At 42.6% G+C, this 19,164-nt stretch overlaps 1 long non-coding RNA gene and 8 other non-coding genes across 9 annotated transcripts; 7 read left to right on the forward strand and 2 right to left on the reverse strand.

Moving 5' to 3' along the window:
• Positions 1-1,738: 1,738 nt before the first annotated feature.
• Positions 1,739-1,821, forward strand: Trnal-cag (transfer RNA leucine (anticodon CAG)). Its single transcript has one exon. It is a non-coding gene; the product is annotated as a tRNA-Leu (tRNA).
• Positions 1,822-4,838: 3,017 nt separating this feature from the next.
• Positions 4,839-4,912, reverse strand: Trnat-agu (transfer RNA threonine (anticodon AGU)). The gene has a single exon. It is a non-coding gene; the product is annotated as a tRNA-Thr (tRNA).
• Positions 4,913-8,354: 3,442 nt separating this feature from the next.
• Positions 8,355-8,427, forward strand: Trnar-acg (transfer RNA arginine (anticodon ACG)). The gene has a single exon. It is a non-coding gene; the product is annotated as a tRNA-Arg (tRNA).
• Positions 8,428-9,040: 613 nt separating this feature from the next.
• Trnav-cac (transfer RNA valine (anticodon CAC)) lies at positions 9,041-9,113 on the forward strand. The gene has a single exon. It is a non-coding gene; the product is annotated as a tRNA-Val (tRNA).
• Positions 9,114-9,185: 72 nt separating this feature from the next.
• Positions 9,186-10,741, forward strand: LOC127664472 (uncharacterized). Its single transcript, XR_007973206.1, has 2 exons — positions 9,186-9,656; positions 10,421-10,741. It is a non-coding gene; the product is annotated as an uncharacterized LOC127664472 (long non-coding RNA).
• A 5,010-nt stretch (positions 10,742-15,751) lies between these two features.
• Trnaa-cgc (transfer RNA alanine (anticodon CGC)) lies at positions 15,752-15,823 on the forward strand. The gene has a single exon. It is a non-coding gene; the product is annotated as a tRNA-Ala (tRNA).
• Positions 15,824-16,351: 528 nt separating this feature from the next.
• Trnai-aau (transfer RNA isoleucine (anticodon AAU)) lies at positions 16,352-16,425 on the forward strand. The gene has a single exon. It is a non-coding gene; the product is annotated as a tRNA-Ile (tRNA).
• Positions 16,426-17,325: 900 nt separating this feature from the next.
• Positions 17,326-17,397, forward strand: Trnap-agg (transfer RNA proline (anticodon AGG)). Its single transcript has one exon. It is a non-coding gene; the product is annotated as a tRNA-Pro (tRNA).
• A 386-nt stretch (positions 17,398-17,783) lies between these two features.
• Trnak-cuu (transfer RNA lysine (anticodon CUU)) lies at positions 17,784-17,856 on the reverse strand. Its single transcript has one exon. It is a non-coding gene; the product is annotated as a tRNA-Lys (tRNA).
• Between the last annotated feature and the right edge of the window lie 1,308 nt (positions 17,857-19,164).

The following is a 19,164-nucleotide window of genomic DNA, read 5'->3' on the forward strand; positions in this document are numbered from 1 at the left end:
TGAGGGCGCATACCTGTCATTCCAGTACTTGGGAGGTAGAGGCAGGGGGATCAAGAGGCCAACATCATTCTCAGCTACTGCTGCAGTTTAAATCCAGCTTGTGTTGTATGAGACCTTGCTTCAAAACAAAACTAAAGCATAATTTGGACCAGAGTCCTGTTCCATACGGTCTTGAACATTGTTATGAATATTGTTGGTACACCGTCATCTTTAAAGATTTGGGCTTTCACTAAAGCTTAACCCTAAAACTGTGCTCTCAAATCTGGATGCATATGGTGTTTCTGTGGGTAATGAGGGCCCTTTAAAACCCCTGACAAGATCCAGGACAGCCAGGGTGATATAAAGAGTTCCTGTCCATGATGATGATAATTATAATGATGATGATAAACTTAAAATTCTGTCCTCAGGTAACACTTCCAGACATTCTGATTTAATTGATCAGGGAAGAATTTCTCTCCTAGAGGGTTATCAAAGGCATTACCTACGAGTTTTTCTAACTTTTTACTAATATTGGAGGGGCGTTTCTCTTAAAATTATAAAAATACTATATTTTATTTAACCCAAGCAGTGCTCAGGCCACACTGTCTCACAATCGTGTAGAGGGCCTGTTAGACACATAGTGTGGGGCATTATCCCCTAAATTTAAAATTGACAAGTCAGGATAATATATACTTATGGTGTACAAAATAGTCTGATGTATTGTGGAAAAGCTAAATGAAGTTACAAATCACACCTGTTACCTCACATACTTTTGTTTTGTGTAGAGAACCTTTAAAATTTCTCAACAATTGCCAAGTATGTGATACATTGTTATTAACTATAATCTTGTTTTAAACAGCAAAACTTCAGATTTAGCATCTATCTGGGTATTGAGAGCTGGAAATTTTATTCACAGTGTCAGGGATTAAGCAGTGTTTCATCAATGAAATTTACACAATAGAAGCTGTTCAGAAATAAGAAAAAGCAAAAAAGGAAACAAAAGAGAAAGAAAAAAAAAGGCAGTTTCTAGACTCGGCTATACAAGCCTGTGAGCCCAGCGCTCAGGAAGCTGAGGCCGGCTTGGGCAACATAATGAAATTCTTAAATCTCAAAAACTAAAACTAAGGGTAGTGCTAGAGTCGGGTAGAACAATTTCTAAAGCCCACCAAGCCAGAGCGATTTGTCTGCGTTTCTTCAGCTGACTGGATCTAAAGCTGAATGAAACCAGAGCTCCAGTTTCTTTGACTTCCAGTGAGATTCCAGGGCGGCTGAGATTGTCAACAACAACAACAACAACACCACATTTAAAAATTTTGTCAACCGATTAAACTTGATTTGCATTTGGAAAATCCTTTGTTGTCGAGGATTGCTATAATGTGCGTTGGGCGGGTTTAGGAGAAAAACATTTCTGGTTTTCAGTTTTGTTTTGGTCCCTTTGGCCAGTGGGTGTGCTTGCGCGGTTGTCGCCTTCCCGAGGGTCCTTGGTGAGCGGAGAGACAAGCTGGTGAGCCCCGCAGAGCTTTCGCTGCGAACTTGGAGCAGACCAGGCTGCAGACCCGGCCGCGCTTCCCGCCTCCCAGAGGGCGGAGCGCTCTGAGCTTTATTAGTTGCCGCTGGAGGAAGTTCACTTAGATGCGGAGACTGTAGTTTGTATGAAAAGTTCCCAAGCCATGAGTGAAACAAGACAAAATGAAATTAGAGTGCGGAGAGCATAATTTTACGGTAGAAGTAAGACCAGGAAGAAACCACATTCCTGTAAGTCAGGGTGGCCGAGCGGTCTAAGGCGCTGCGTTCAGGTCGCAGTCTCCCCTGGAGGCGTGGGTTCGAATCCCACCCCTGACAGCTGTAACTTTTTAAAAACCTAATTGCTTTACAGTCTATCGAAACTTTCTTTTCTTTCTTCAGTAAACATTTATTTTTTCTTTCTTATTATATATGTACAGTGAAAGCACTGTAATATTTTCTTCCTTATTCTATGTATACAGTGGAAGCACTGTGTACTTACAAAATAGCTTCCAAGGTAGAGATTTTAATATTTTCTTTGTCGCTCCTTGTCTGGTTAACATACAAATTTAGATGAATGTTAACTCTTTAATTCATGGCTCATCATTATCACTGATGTCTGCACAGATACAAATGTACAGAGAGGTTTATCGTGAAGACATAGCTCACAATTATCGAGGCTGAGAACTATCATGACCTTCTGTTTGCAAGCTGGAAAACAAGGAAGGCAAATGGTGTGGTTTGGTCCAGTTATGAAGAACTGAAAATCCAGAGAGCAGATGCTAATATAGTTGGTCAGATCATGAAGCTACTTACCCCCAACCCACCACACTTCCTCCACATTCAGGTCAAGACTGGATCAAGCCCATCACATTAGGGATGACAATCTACTTAGTTTGGTTATTTATGTAAGTCCTAGAAATATAGAGAACCCATGGCAGCTCAACTTGACGTTTTAAATTAACCACCACATTGTTGATGGTCAGGCACAGGTCTTGTTTCTAGAGATACAAGAGAACAGGGCAGGCTCAGCCCCAGCTCGAGGAGTGAACTGATTGTTACAGAGACATGACCTGGGTGTGGTGCCGTACACCTGTGAACTTCCCAAAGGTGAGGGCAGGAAGATCACAGGTTCGAGCTCAACCCCAGCAAGGCCAAGCCAGCCACTAATCAATCATGACCACAAGCAGGTCTGATGGAGGCAATTCTTTAGTTGAGGTTCCTAGTTTGTATCAAACTTGCAAAAACTAATCATCACAAAGTCTAAAATGTAAAACAAGACACACAGGCACAGGCCAGGGTGGATTTTGGTAAATTTGAGGAAAAATGAAGTGTTGGTAGTTTTATTGTGATAAAGAGACACATATACATTGTTACAAAAGTTCATTGGCACTTCTACTGTTCAAACAGTACCAAAAAAGGTCACGTATTTGTGTTGAAAATTATGATTAGTCCTCATGGTTTGGGTACTTGGCACGCTAAAGATCAAGTACCAAAGTGATCTTGGGTTACCTTTAGTCCCCTTAATGGTCATTTACCAATGTATTCAGTATTGACTACTGGATGTATTAACTTGGAAAAGCATTGTCTTTCATCGACCCCAAAGCTAAGATTGTCATCAGATAGTGTTTGAAATCAATGGCAGAGATACAATCTGTTTACCCAATATCTACACCAAGGTATCTGTGGTAAGCACATTGGTTAATGACTTTCATCGTTGCTTTTCTGTGACTATAAAACATTCATATCCACTCTCAGAAGAATGTGTTATACAGAGAAACCTGAGTTTGTGCTCCAAAGCCATGATCACTCATAATCTGCTCACAATAGACCATCTTGTACTCCTTTTGGAGCAAGAACTTTGCTTATATTGAATGCTTGAGGGAACTCACCTTGCTGTGGTTGGCTGAATAATTAGGTAAAGATCAGAATTGGCAGGCAGTCCTATTGAGAGATGCTTAGAAACAAGATCAATCAAACAAAAAACAACCGTACTCTTAAAAGAGAAGGTAGGTTATTTGGATAAAGTGGTCAACTTTTTGTGATCTTAACACTCCATGGGTCTAATCTTTGTTTTGTTTTGTTTGTGTGTGGGTTTTTTTTTTGTTTTGTTTTGTTTTTGTTGTTTTTTTTTTTTTTCGGTTTTTTTTTTTTTTTCGTTTTGTTTTGTTTTGGAGACAGGGTTTCTCTGTACAGCCCTGGCTGTCCTGGAACTCACGCTGTAAACCAGACTGGCCTCGAACTCAGAAATCTGCCTGCCTCTGCTTCCCAGAGTGCTGATCACAGGCGTGCGCCACCACCGCCCAGCTGCCTCTTATATTTTTATTAAATCTGCCATATAAAAACAGTACCCGCGTGCCTAGTTTCTGCATTTAGCATGGCGCCGATGAGGCAGGTTTGGTAAGAGGAAGAGGCAGCGATATGCCATCCCTGGAAGGTATGGAGAGAGGGAGTTTGTGAGCAGAGAGGAAAAATCTGTCTTCTCGCAGTCTTTGCTGCTCAACGCTGGGATCAGAAAGTGCAACTACCACCTAAGCTGTTCCTCAGAGAATCGGGCTGCTCTGTCTCCACAGAAGCCATGAAATGGGGCTTGGCATTCGTTCTGTGGGTCTTGCAAAGTGAACAGGGGCTTGGCACCTGAGTTTCTGTTTCCCTTAGTGAGAACACTCAGCTAAGAGTAAAAGTGACGTTTTTCTCCACACTTCTTAATTTCCTCGTATTTCAGAATTTGGGGGAAGATTCCTCACTGCTAAGTTGTCTTCAGGTCTCTGTGTTCAGAATGTCACTCACTCTGTGACAGGTGACTGTGTGGACGCTCTCCTTCCTGGATAGGTTTTTCAGATGTTTCTTTCCCAAAATCTCTGAGCACCATAGAGTTTTGAAATAAAGTACAGCTTGTTGTATATGGTTGTCAGAGGTACTGCGGGACTTTCCACAACAGACTAATTAGTCATTTAAAAAACGGGTTTAAAAAATAAATAAAAGAAACAAACTAGTAGAGGCAGATTGAGGAAGTACACCCATTCAAGAATTCCCGAGAAAGAAAATAAAACAACCAGAGGCGTTATATATTTCTTGCAGAGTATTTTGTTTACTGTCTGTTTTCCCTGATAATTTTTGTGTTTGCTAGGGGGGAAAGGTACTATGTGGAACAAAATTATAGGACACTAAGAAACGTGTATATTTGTTCTTAAGGAAATAACCTTACTTTTATTATTTATTTGTTTATTTCTGTAAATTAAAACCAACTTCTTTATCTGAGTAAATACTTTAGAGACAGGCGGGCAGTGCACGACGACGACTTTAAAGTTAATCTCGAACAGACCCTGTCAATGAGCAGCGGAAAAACCACAAAAAGGCCCCGCTGGGATTCGAACCCAGGATCTCCTGTTTACTAGACAGGCGCTTTAACCAGCTAAGCCACGGAGCCGGCACGCTTTCTCGGCTTCAAATCAACAAAGAAAAGGAATGAACATTACATTTGTTGGGTGTATTCTCAGCCTCCTTATTGAAGATGACCCAGGCAATTCCCCAAATCTTAAAAATGCTCTCGGTTTCGCTCTGAAGACCTAAGAAACCTCTCAGCTATAGGAAAACAGTCTGGTCCGGATGGGCCGGAAATGTACTACTGCAGGCTGGATGTGCTAGAAGGAAGCTCCCTCAAAGGGCAAGACCTCTCCAGCTTATCACACTGATAAAAGTACCAGTCAGGCGTTAAGGGAAAAACGAGTAGACGAGAAGCACTACGAATTGTGTGTGTTAGTTACACTTATGTTGATCGGGACATTCCCAATCCCCAAACGGGTCCATGCAGCAAGCGAGCTTTTCTTATTTTATGACTTTTAAGTTAAACTGAAATTTAAGATTCTGATCATCCTTTAACCGTCGTCACCTCTTTCCCCCTGTAAATTTAGGTTTCACTTTCCTCCGTCTTGGTTCTAAAATTAACGAAAAGAATTTCAGACTCAAGTCCTAAAAAATTCAAGCCTTCATATAATTAACTGCCCATTCTTGGAAAGGGATAAAGGAGAGACCGTGTGTGATGTCTGCGGAGGGAAAGGCTGCTTATGCTTGTCCAAAGAGTGATTTAATATACGGTCCAGTAAAGAGCATTTGCAAAATTTCTGTATTGTCCCTGGTGCTGTGTATTTGTTCCTGCTGCCAACCTACTCAGCCCTCTGTTAAAATAAAACCATCCTTGAAGTACAATTCAAACAAGTTTACAAACTGTTGTAAAAATAACTTCACAAATGAAACCTGCAGCTATACAATTGGTTGGGGTTCCTTAGACCTATTGTCCCAGCAATGAAGCTAAATTCAGCATTTCAATTATTTCTAAACTGTGTTCACAGTTGATCCACAGTTGAAGGGTTTGTCAAACTAAGACAGCCGGCCACTGGATGAAAGAGAAGGGCACAGTAAGAGTCTGTGGGTACTAGAGTTCTTACTTTTATTAGAAGACTTATGATCTCCAAATTCAGTATTTATGATCTACAGACTCTATGAGTTAACCTCCTGTTCCTTTTAAGTGTGTGTGTGTGTGTGTGTGTGTTCGAGAGAACGCGCGCGCGCGCCAATGCACTTGTCTGAAAGCTGGCACTTGAGTCTGGAAGGGGGAGTTAAATCCCCTGGAGCTGGAGTTTACAGGTAGTAGCTGCCTGACTGCCTAACTTGGGAACTGAACTCAGGTCTTTTGAAAGACTAGAACTCAACTGTTGAGTCATCTTTCCACCCCCTGCTTTTTAATCTTACAGCCAGCCATCATATTGCTAATGGTGTGTTCAAAGGCTCAAGCACACACTATAGCTTTAACTAAATTGTGGTAGTAACCAGACAACAAAACAAACATTGTATTTGGTTGGTATTTTCCCTTTGAGAGAGGTTGATGCTGTTTGCATGGAATATCTAAGAAGATAACAAAACCCTGACCAATCCTGTACAGATATGTGTGAGCTGGGCTCACACGTATAATCTTAGCACTTGGGAAGTGAAGGCAGGAGGGTGAGAAGTTCAAGGTCATCTTCAGCTTCAGTAGAGACCATGAGGTCAGCCTTGCAACAGGAGACTGACCCTGTCTCAAAAAATCAAAACCAACAAGCAAGCAACAGAACTGTGAGAGTGAGTATTATTCCCAGGCGGCCTCCACTGCGACTAGGAAGGCAGGTTCATAGAAACCTCCTAATGACTCTGCTCCACCCATCTGAGTCTGAAGACAATCTAGAACTCTGTGTCACATACTGCTCACATAAGAGAAGAGAGGGAGGTAGAGAGCAGTTTTCCTTACGCCTTGGAGCAAAACCAAAGAACAATACCTTGAGACTCAGAGGGAGAGAGTTCATCAGTTATCGCTTAATATGTCAGCTTGGCCAGACTGTATGGCTCAGTTATGTAATTAAACGTTGATGTAGCAGGACACAGTGGGGACACTTAGAGTCCAGGCTATTCAGTAGAATAGCTGCATAAGTTTTAATCCCGTCAAAAACAATATCTTGCAGTGGACATGGCTTAGTAAATCGAGACAGCTAAATTAGACCTTCAAACACTGAACAACGAAGGGAGTTGTTTATAGATTTAAAACAGGAGAACAGGGTGTGTGGACAGAGCATACAGCCATCTGGGCTAAAGCCGTTCTGGACAGACAGAATGGACTTTTAGAGGTGCCCTAGGTTCTGGCTCTATTTCTCTGTGTGGCAGGACTTGGAGGCACCAGATTTTGCTTCATTACTGGAAATCCAAGCACATCAAAGGACATGCTTTTTTTCTTGGTTGGTTGGAGACAGAGTCTCAGGTAGAACAGTGCTTGGAACTTGCTAATGAAGCACTGATCAGTAGATGAGGTTAACCTTGACCGTTTTTTGTCTCCACCTGCTCAATGTTGGAATTGTAATCACGTCTCTCATGACTTTGTGTTGGTGACATACTTCAATGTAATTGATTTCTTTTTCAAATATTTTCTTTTTCTTTTTTCTTTATATATAATAGCATCATTCTGCAGTGGAGTGGAAAATCACCAAATTACCTTCCCAGTCTGTGTACAGAACCTGATAACAAAGAGCCCTGTTTTTGAGCAGAAAGTGTTAAGTAGGCTTCCATTAAAGCTTAGATGTGAAAAACATACACACATGCATGCACATTCAGGGTTGTTGAAACTGTATACGCCCAAACTAGTTTTCTAATCTCAACATGTATAGTCTCAACATCAAGCAATTAAATTCTGTTCAACAGCCCTTGATTTATTTACAGTGCATGAGGATAGAGATGCCTGTTCAAAAATATAGAAAGACTGAAACACACATATGAAAACCATCTTTGCTTAGAAAGTAACCAAATATGTACCAGAACTGACATATTCTTGTAAAGGCATCATGCTAGACCTGCAGCGAGGCTGCCTGTGGCGATCTTGTTTGGTAAATGTTTGGGGTCGGAGGTTAAACAACCTACAGGGAGATAAGAAAAAATATCAGAGGATGTCATAACACGTTTCCCTTTCCCTTTCTGTATTATTTTTCCTCTAAAACCATCAAAATTTTATTTAGACCGTTAATGTTTGTATCAGAACTACTGTTTTATTTTCTCGAGGGCACGGAGAAAAAAAAAATTTTTTTTTTTTTTTTTTTTTTACTGTTTAATCTCCCGAGTATCCAGCAATATTGGTTGAATGAATTTGAGTGTGAATAGAAAGGTCACATGGGGACATCTCTCACCACCATTTTATTTGGCGGGGGGAGGGAGCAGAAACAAACCTAAAAGGAATAAAAATAAAAAAGAATCTAAAATCTATTATCCTAAATCGAACCTAAGTCAGGAGGACAGCACAAAGTCAGCCTCGAAATACTGTAAGTAGTTGCCCCACCCAAGAGCTTACGTGTACAGGGCCAGTGGCGCAATGGATAACGCGTCTGACTACGGATCAGAAGATTCCAGGTTCGACTCCTGGCTGGCTCGGAGTGTACGTTCTTTTTTTTTTTCTTCCATGGAAATTTAATGAAAGAAATCCATTCATGTCTGAGTTTGCCTGTAACAAAACAAAACAAGGAACAAAAAGATCACTCCGATATCATCACTCTTATTGTCGTTGTGTTTTTGAGACTTTTTCATTCTGTAACCAGTCTGTTCGAATTCATAGCAAGCCTCCTGACAGTCTTAACGTACCTCATCACTTCTTTGTAGAGCAAATTCCACGTCGGTTCATGCGATGGCGTCACCGGCGTATATGTGGAGCCGTGATCCCTAGGTCAGGATGACTTACCAGTCCATATTGGCTGTAGGATGATTTTGAAATAACCCCTTAAGTCATTAAAATATATTTGTAGGGATTAATTTTAATGACAACGGTAATTTGGAGAAACTACTGAACTTTGTCTTAGTCTTTCCTCTTCAGATCTTTGTATAATGATAATGTAGTTTCAAGTCCCAATTATGAGCTCCGAGGTTTCTGTTTAGTTCTGTTTCTAAGATTTAATTACAGTGGATACCTTCTCACACCACCATGCATAGAGCCGAACAGAAGCAAATCATATTGAGAGAATTGTTGAATACGAAAGGCCCACGCTAACGTGTTTCCGTAGTGTAGTGGTTATCACGTTTGCCTCACACGCGAAAGGTCCCCGGTTCGAAACCGGGCGGAAACAACCGTGGTACATGTTTTTATATCATAAAATATAATTCTATGTTCTTTTCATCAGTTACTCTGTTTCGCTTCCTGAGTGCAGCTTAAGGCGTCATTTCCAGCAACTGAGCCCATGCTTCTGTCAGGGAACTGAGAATCTTCATCCCTGTCACACGAGCGGCCGGAAGCGCACCCGTGGCTCCTTCCGGTTCCCTCTCGGCTACGTGGTCGTCAGCCCCGGGCCGCTCTAGGTGAGATCCCGAAGGCCTCCGCGTGGTAACCTCCGCTCGTCCGCGGCGGGGACCGGAAGAGAAGCCCCGGCTTTCCACTGATGCTCTCGTGCAGGCGGGATCTGGAAAGGCCGACGCCCGCCCTGCTACGGGGAGGACGCGGAGGAGGGAGCCGAGGGCGCGTTCATCCCTGCGGTTTCAGGCCGAGGCGAGTCCGAAGGACCCGACGTCTCTCCCTGTCGTCCTTGTCACCGAGCCAGACAGAAAGGCAGCCGGGAGGGCAGGCTCACGCCAGTAGCCGCTGGCACTTGGGAGGCTGAGGCAGGAGGATAGCTGTGAGTGCAAGGCCACCCTGGACTACAGAGTGAAACTGTCTAAAGCAAACCAAAGCTGAGAGTATTTATCTATTCCCCAAGTTAAGGAATAGATAAAAGGACCCCGAGGAGGTGCAGCGTCCCAGGGATGGAGAGAGTGGAACGACCGCCCACCAGGGGACCACGGTGGTGCGGGTGCCGAGCACGCGTTCGCTGGAGAGTGCGAGGGGGGCGGTGGAGAAGATGGGATTTAGTCCTCGGGCACCTGAGCCACACAAAGCAAAACAAAACAAAAAACTGGGCAAGACCCCAAAAGTATCCTCATCAGTTATCTTTGCCTGATAATAAATAACAACACAATTGCTTTAACCTGAAATATGATCAAAATGGCCCAGGTTTGCTATAATCAGTAATACAATAATCAATAAAGAATACAAATTGGCAGCCTGAATCTAAACTTTTTAAACAATTCCAGGAAATATAATGTGACCTTACTAGCTAATTTTCTTATTGCAGTGACCTGTGAAGAAGCAACTTAAGGGAAAGAGAATTTATTTGACTCTTGGTTTGGGACATAGGCCATCAGGCCTCCAAGGCCTGGGGTTAGGTGTAGCCCACAGCTTTGACAGTCGGAGCTTATTCATATCTGAGAGGATTAGGAAGGGGGGGGTATTTCTTAATATTTTATTTAATATACATAAGTTACTAACTTTGGTATAATTTTATTTCTAAATGTTAAGCATGCCGATTTCTTGGTGTCTTATGTGTTTTGTGTCTTGATAAAGAACTCGTCTCAGGCGTGGTGTGAGAAAGAAGCGTCTGTGACCGGCAAACTAGACGCCAAGTACTGTTCCCACCACACATAAGAGGCAATCAGCTGGAGACAGCAAAGAAGACTGGGCCGCAGAGGAGATATGAGTGGCTGTGTGCTAATCACCAAAAGGAAAGTCACCAGGTCAAAAAGGAAAAAGAAAAAGGCCCCTGAAAAGAAGGGAGAAGAGCTGCCAGAGGAAGGGGGAGGAAGGGGGAGGAAGGGCGGAGTTAATGCTGGAACAATCCGGCAAAACTCAGGAGATGCCAAATAAAATGGTGTGTGCAGTTAGTGACCCTGCTGTTAAAATAACTTTTTTTTTTTTTAAATTCACTTATTTTATGTTAGTGAGTACACTGTAGCTGTCTTCAGACACACCAGAAGAGGGCATTAGGTCCCATTACAGATGGTCGTGAGCCACCAAGTGGTTGCTGGGAATTGAACTCTGGTGTCTGTAGATCAGTCGGTTCTCTTTATGGCTGTGCCATTTCTCCAACCTCCTAAAATAATTTTTTTTAAATTATTTTTTTCTTGAATTGTAGAATTTTATTTTTGAAGTTACATTATTCATACATAAGGACACTTGATTTGGGAGGAGGGGTACTACTGAGTGTATCTCAGGCGAAGAATTGAAATGATGGAAATGGGGTTTTTCTGTCTGGATTTTATATGGTCACTGGTTCCCAAGAAAGGTTGCTGGTTCATGCTTTCGGAACTTTGGCAGAGAATCTTCACAGCACAGGAACAAGAGTGCACAGGCATGACTGCCTCAAGTAACAAGCTTTCTATGATGTCATAAAGCTGCCATTCACAAGGTGACAGCTTCCTGCCTTCCTTTTGCCAGTCATTCTCTGGAGAATTTCTGATGCTGAAAAGCTCTTATCTGGTTGGTGAGACACATTCACTTCTGTGACGTCTTTTTCACAGCAGCAACAAAACCCTTTTTGACTTCTACAGTGAAGTTTGGAGAAAGGAGCTTGGAAACTGTTACAAAGTGCTGCCCACAGCCCCCACATCCTACCGTGAATATCTATCTGTATTTGAAAAATAAAGCTAGATATAAGTGAGCTTGTTGAAGGTGGAGGGAATTTTTTATACCCAGAATTTAAAGATAATCTTTACTGCCCTGTAAGTTTAGAGTTTTGCTTTTCACACTTACTTTAATCTGCCTTGAACTGAGTTTTGTGAAAAAGAGATAGAAATTCAATTAAAGCTGCTCACTTTAAGAGTAAATATTTACTCAAGAGTCTTATCTTTCTCCCCAGGCTGCGTCCTAGCTCTTCCCAAGTGCAGGGTCTGTGTAAGTGTGGGCCTCTGATTGTTCTCCTCTTCTTAGTGGTCTGTGTATCTAACCTTGTGGCACTATTATTTAATGACCACAGCAATACAAATAGTTGTAATAATACAAAACAAGATGCTTCTGCCTTCTGTCAGTGCTAGCCAATCTCACTACTAGCTTTTTCTTCCTATAAATGTCTTGGTAATTATAGTCATTTGTTCTTCCATAATATTTCTAGAATAAGACATGGTGGAATTTTTATTGGATTTGTATTGAGTTTATAGATTAATTTGATAGGTTACATAATTTTTTATAATGCTGAGTCTAATAGTCTGTAAACATGGAATAATTCTTTACTTGAGTAAACATTTTGAATGTTGAATTTTACTTGAGTAAAATTTCATAATTTTGTGAATATCTGTGAATAATAATTCTAGAGACTTTTTATTATTTAATGTTGTTCCCCTTGGTATATTTCTAGTTACGGTGTTCTAGTGGGTGAGGATGCAGGTTGCTTCTGTCTTGAAGCAGAAAGGGTGTTTGGAGGTCATTAAGAGCCAGTGAGGAAGCCCTTGGAGGATGGGGTGTTCTGAATGGAGGGATGTAACTTACTGGGGTCACAATAACTCAGCAGAAGAGACGGCGTGGTGACCAAGCCCAAAGACAAATGCATAAAGTGTCTCCCCTTCTCCAGAGCCAATACCTCAGGATCAGGCAAAACTACATGATACTCAGCGTGATTCGCTTCAGACACCCAGCTACTCAAAGTAGAAATAAAACACGCTGTTATTTATGGATTTACAGACAGGATGAGTTCCCGAGATCATCAAAATCCTGAGCAGACTAAAATTCTCACTTTGGGGAATAATAGTTTTTTTTTTTTTTAAAGTTTTATTTTTAATGACACATTTGTACAGTACAGGGTAAGATTTTAATATGTGTAAACAATGCTTAGTAATATGATTGGTATTGATTGCTTCAGATGTGGGTCATTTATGTTAACGTTTAAAATCTTTTCACCAGCTTCTTTGAAATATTCAATTAATTGCCAACATAGTTATCTGTGCTGTAGAGCAGTGAAGCATTCCTCCCGCTTCAGGAATGTGATCTTTGTATCTTCATGCGTGTATGTATGGAGTCACACACTGTGGCAAACAGTGCTGTCTAATGTCTCCATCCTTCAGTGTTACTGCTGGTATGGAGACCCTGACTCCATTTCAAGATGGCCTGCCCCCTCATCATTACCCCTTGGAATCAAAGTCATTCCAGTTTTATGCTGGAAACTACAATTGTTGAATTTGCAGAATACTGTAACCACTCAAGTTTAATACTTTCACAATGGTATCTTGCAAGTTTCTTAGTGTATTCAGAGACAGCAAAAATGAGGTCTCTGGAGTTGTGGTGGTACACACCTTTGAACACTCGGGACTCAGGATGAAAGTGCTCCATGATGGTCTCATGGAAAACCAGATCGTGACTGGTAATCATGTTAGCTGTCTGCCCACCATCTTACAAACAAGAGGTCACAGAAAACGCATTGTTATTTTTCTGTAATCAAAATTGCCAATAAAAACTTTATGTATGGTAAAAACGTTTTGTTAGCTTATATTAATTATACAGTATAATGTTTCATAGTGACATTTTAAACATGCACGTGATGTAGTTTGATAGTCACAGCCCTCCCTTTTCTCAGGCTAGCTAGTCCCCCCATCTTCAACTCTCTCTCTCTCTGTCTCTCTGGTCTCTCTGTCTCTCTCTGTCTCTCTCTCTCTCTCTCTCTCTCTCTCTCTCTCTCACACACACACACACACACACACACACACACACACACACGTTTTATCAGGGTTGGTTCCAGCCTGAGTGTGAATGAGTTACTTCTGGGAATAGGGGTGTCTTTAGCCCACTGAAGACAATGTCCCTTCCTCTCAGTAACTCAGCTATGCAGCTCTTCAGGGGATTCATTACTGCATTTCTTCCACCCACTCAGATATTCTCCATGTCTCTGTCTCTGTCTGTCTCTCTGTTCTGGTGACTACGATGAAATTAATCACCATGATTAGATAGATCCCCCTGCAGTACCGGAACTTTCTCTGTACACTTCAGGCTGCCCCACCTTTTTTTTTTTTTTTTTTTTTTAGGAGTTTGTAAGTACAGAACCGATGGTGAGAGAAATAGTCAAGTATCTCTGTAATGCTGTGCGCTAGGTAAATCACAAAGACGCGCATGGTGGCCATAGAAGCTGTGTTGGGCAGGTTCATGGGGACACAAGATCAACTGGAGTTCAACCCATTCCTGTAGACACTCAGGCGTGGCCCCCAAAATGGCACAGAGCACACAGAGTTCAGTTCAAATCAGGGAGGTGAGTCTGGAACTTGTGAAGAGACAAGCTTGGGGAAGCTTTCGGAGAAAGGAATGCTCTTCAAGAGTAATTCTTGATGAACACTGGGAGCTTTGAGTTCATGCCAAAACTATACAGCAGGCCGAAGGGCTTTTCCCTCTCCAGAGACAGGAGTCCAGGGTTTGGTGCATAGTGCAGGAGAGAAGCTATTCCATTCTCGGAGAGGCTTTTACACAAGCAGAAGTGAAGAAACCATGATGTACTCTGTGGTGTCTAGAACAACATTAGAAGGATACTTGCGGGCTTCTCTTTTTATTTGCTGAAGTTAGAAGAAACATAAGAATCAGTGGGCGGCAGGCCTGGGGCTGTAGCTCTGTGAAAGCGCTTGTCTCACATGTAACAGGGTGGGGCATGCCTGTGATCCCGGGACTGTGATCCCAGGACTGTGATCCCGGGACTGTGATCCCAGGACTGGGAAGCTAAAGCAGAAGCGGCTCAAGCCCTTAGCAAGTTTGAGGTCAGCTGGTGCAATGATCAAAGCAATTCCTTTGCTAACTGGAAATTTGTAACTGGGTGTTTTTAAGTAAAATTTTGGCCACTCCCTTCCTGCCGCCCTTCCTCCTCCCTTTTTTAAAGAAGCTTGTCTTATATGTACAGGCTGGAACCGTGGCCACTGGTATACAAGCTGTCTGTCTCCGCGGGGAGCTGAGGGTGATGAGCATTATGGTTAACTCCAGATATGCCCCTCGTGTGTGTGTGTGTGTGTGTGTGTGTGTGTGTGGTGTGTGGTATAGGTATGTGTGTGTCTGTGTGCAGGGTGTGTGTGTATATGTGCATGTGTGTGTGTGTGTGGTGTGTGTGTGGTGTGTGTGTATGTGTATGTGCATGTGTGTGTGGTGTGTGTGTGTGTGTGGTGTGTGTATGTGCATGTGTGTGTGGTGTGTGGTGTCTGGTGTGTGGTGTGTGGTGTCTGTGTGGTGTGTGGTGTGTGGTGTGTGGTGTCTGTGTGGTGTGTCTGGTGTGTGGTATGTGTGGTGTGTGTGGTGTCTGTGTGGTGTGTGGTGTGTGGTGTGTGTGGTGTGTGGTGTGTGGTGTGTGGTTTGTATGTGTGGTGTGTGTGGTGTGTGTGGTGTGTGTGGTGCGTGTGGTGTGTGTGGTGTGTGGTGTATATATGTATTGTATTCTGGTAACACCCACAGTCTATACATAGGCTTCCCAGATCAGTATTAATATTCCACATTTGGGCCCAAGCAAATCCACTTTCAAAAGCAAGTGAATCTGTTGCTGGAGCTTGTAAGGGAAAAACTGAATTGCTTTCAGCTACAGAATGTGAACGTAAAACGAGGGGCAGAAGCGACTGTTTATTTAATATTGCTTCACTTTAGCTGCTTTTGAAAAAATGCAAAAGAAAGAAGTTTTAAACAAGGGTACCCAAGGCTTGACTCTTGTTCCTTGTTGGATTTTTAGGTGTTTCTTTGGGATAGGTAGTGAAGTGACTATCCAGTGACTAGAAAAGTCTCTCCTATTTGAAAAGCCGATGACGATTGTCTTTCTTACTATTTCAGGATTTTGTTTTGTAAAGAAATAAAGCAAAACCAAAAACATTCTTTAAAAAAAATCTCAGTTTTTGAAGGAAAAAAAGCGATTTCAAAACTGGGGAGAGTCTCAAAGCCCACCTAATAGCAGCTGGGGATGTAGCTCAGTGGTAGAGCGCATGCTTCGCATGTATGAGGCCCCGGGTTCGATCCCCGGCATCTCCAGTTCCCTTTTGCTCCAGAAAAAATTTTTTACATTTTAAAATGTCAATTTATTATGTATTATGCCCAGCGCTACATTTGTTTTTTAAAGTATTTTTGTTTTAACTGCGGCTAATAGAGCCACATATTCGTAGGGAGGGGTCTAGGATTGCTTTGGTATTTTAAGGCGCTAATATCACTTTGTCTGAAATAAGAGCGTGGGAAAACACACCCCATGAATGGTTAGAGAATCGAAGCATTCTGGGAAAAGGTTCATTTTCAATAATGAATGCTTATTTGTGGTATACCGCCGGCCTTTTAGGGCAAACGTAATACTGTTTTGAAAACGCAGAAACATGGACAAAATGTCTTAAATTCCGTGTGTCATAGAGCAAACAATCAATATACAGTTGAGAAAAGGGGAAAAGTCTAATTCATTAAGGGCAAATTCAGCTGCTGGATATATAACCGAATATATGATTCAATTTCCAAGAAAACAAGGAATGATGAATAAAGTTGTTATAGTTATTTTGTTCACTTGTCCTCTCATCTGGCCGGTTAGCTCAGTTGGTTAGAGCGTGGTGCTAATAACGCCAAGGTCGCGGGTTCGATCCCCGTACGGGCCAGTTGCATCTTTTTGTTGTCAAGTCCTCTCTAATTTGTGAAAATTGAATAAAATTTCAGACTGTCCAAGGGCTGCTGATAGGTGACAATTCCTGAACCTTCCATCTAAACTGTAAGAGATTTATTTTCCCTAAGCAGAGTGCTCAGTCCCAGCTCACACCACACAGGTCTGTGGGTTTTTGGAGCGGTCGGGATGGCCCCACGACTGTGCACTAGGTCGGCGGGAGCGAACGCCACCCGGGGCGTCTCTGTCGGGGCGAGTTCGCGGCGGGGATTCCACGCCCCTAGAGCGACTTTCCCTTTTTCTTTCCTTTGCCTTTGATTTCTCAGGGAAGAGAAGCCGGAGCGCTTTGAGGGAATCCGCGTTTCCGGTCAGACGTCGCTCCTGTGGGGAAGCCGGGCGCCCGCCCTCCGCGCCGTCCCTGCGCGTCGTCAGCTCCTCCTCCCGTCTCCTCGGGACCCGCACGGAGCAGCTGTGTGTCTGGGCGAGCGCGCGGCTCCCCTGCGGTCTGAGGGAAACTCCCGGATCAGGGCCTCAGGTCCAAGCGAGCCTGGAGCCGGCCCCGCGGGTTCTCCGTCAGCCTCCGGAGCAAGGACAGCTGGGGTTCGCGTTCGGAGTTGGGTTGCGGTTCCAGATACCGACTAAGTGCATCTGAGAAGAAATTTTGTTTTCTGTATTTTTAATAAACGCCACGGTTGTTTCTCTTACAAGCGTGGGTCAAGAGATGTTTATATGGTTCTTAGAGATTTACTGAAGAAACTTTAAGAGAGTCAAGTGACCTGGCTTAAAAGACCGAAAATTAAAGACAATATAAATTATATTTATTAAACATCTACCAAACGTCTATTAAAAAAAGAGCTTGTTAAATGGTTAAGCAAACAGAGATATAGAACTTACATCTGGCTCGTTGGTCTAGGGGTATGATTCTCGCTTAGGGTGCGAGAGGTCCCGGGTTCAAATCCCGGACGAGCCCAAGTTTTAATCGTGTTTCCCATCACAGAACTTTCGAAAATTCAGACTTTTTCTTTTGTTTGGTTGTTTGATTGGATTTTCTGCAACTAAGTGTTCTTTCTGTGCACTTGGTTTCTGTTTGTAACATGAGCTCTCTTCTAATTAAAACTAGTCGTTTTCAGATTTGACTTTCATTTTTCCCTCCAGTCTCTCTAGACCAGCGAGCTCTGCGCCAAGAGGGTACTAAATTCTGCAAAAGATGTACAGGATTGTGATGCACCATAGGGTTCTCGCTGTAATGCCGTCATTTGAATTAATTTTTTTTAAGTTAATGCCGTCATTTGAATTAATTTTTTTTAAGTTACTAGATCTAAAATAATTTTGATTTTACCTAAAAATAAAGATTTGCGCCCAACGTGGGGCTCGAACCCACGACCCTGAGATTAAGAGTCTCATGCTCTACCGACTGAGCTAGCCGGGCACCTGCAGGTGCTTTCTCTCCACTGCAATAGGAGACCAGGTGTTACCCACCCCCAATATCGTCATAAGGCATGATTTTAGATTTTATTTAGTTTTTCATATTAGTTTTCTAAGTAGGAAAAGACGAAACTCTAATAATAAAAGTTTAGCTGGAAATTATTAGCCTGTGCTCTACACTTTCGTTTTCCCTATTCTCATCCACTGGTGTCCATCTTTCTTTCCTTTCCCACCCTCTTTCTGTTTTCGGCTCTCTTTGTCCTTTGACCTCTCTTCTCTTACCTCTCCTCTCCTTCTTTCCTTTTCTCCTCTTCCTCTCCCTCCCTGCGACCCCCTGACGCTGTCTGCCGCGGTTCCCACAGTCGGTTCTGGCGGCTTTCTTGCTCTTTGTGGTAAGAACAGACCTGAAGAGACAATGACGCACACAAGCTCTGTGACGAGGCTTCTGTTGACAGATGTTGATTTATGGCAGAGTAGAGGTAATCCAATCAGGATTGCCTGGTAGATTTTAATTCTCAGTAAATTGACAATGTCGACGTCATACATTTGTGGTATGGTCTAGTTGTATTTTTCAATTGTTTTCAAAATTGGAAAGACCAAATTCATACCCAAGGTATGTAATCAAACCAAAGGGGATTAGGTGGTAACAGTTGCATCATCTTGAAAACCTGAGCGCTCTCAGCACCGCATTACTATCGGCCAGGAGGCACTGGAGGTCGCATTTATCCCCCTGCCCCCGTGGAGTCGTCCTCCCTGCCCTCTCCTCTCCCTCCTTCCTTTTCCTAAGTACCTGGGTGTTACCGCCTCTCCGTCTTATATGCCGTGCCACCCCACATTCCAGCTAATCCATACAACACAACGATTCGTTCACTACCCTACCTAGTCAAAAACTTCATCTAGCCCTTCAAGTCTAGTAAACAGCGTCATATACTGTAAAATATCAGGATGGACTTCCTAGATTTGGTGATGTTGAAACTGGGAACCAAACATCAACAGTAGGTTGGAACTAAGTTTAAGGCTTTTACGTTTAACCTAACCTAAGGCTTTTAACTAAGCTGTTTAACTAACATGGACACCATTACATAGTAATTGTTATTGAACTGACATATAAAAAAAATCTCATGCGAGCTTTCTTAGTTGCAGATCATCTGCAGGCAGTTTACACACTTTTTTGGTGAAATATTCTTATGACAAAAAAAAAATCAGAAAACAATCATCTGAGGATCTGCCTGCAGGATTATATAGACAAAGGAGTATTTCTGAATTTATCAAAGTTCTGGGTGAAGGGCCCAGTGGAGACAGTCACTATGAT

Source organism: Apodemus sylvaticus, chromosome 14 (genome assembly GCF_947179515.1).
Source record: "Apodemus sylvaticus chromosome 14, mApoSyl1.1, whole genome shotgun sequence".
NCBI lineage: Eukaryota > Metazoa > Chordata > Mammalia > Rodentia > Muridae > Apodemus > Apodemus sylvaticus.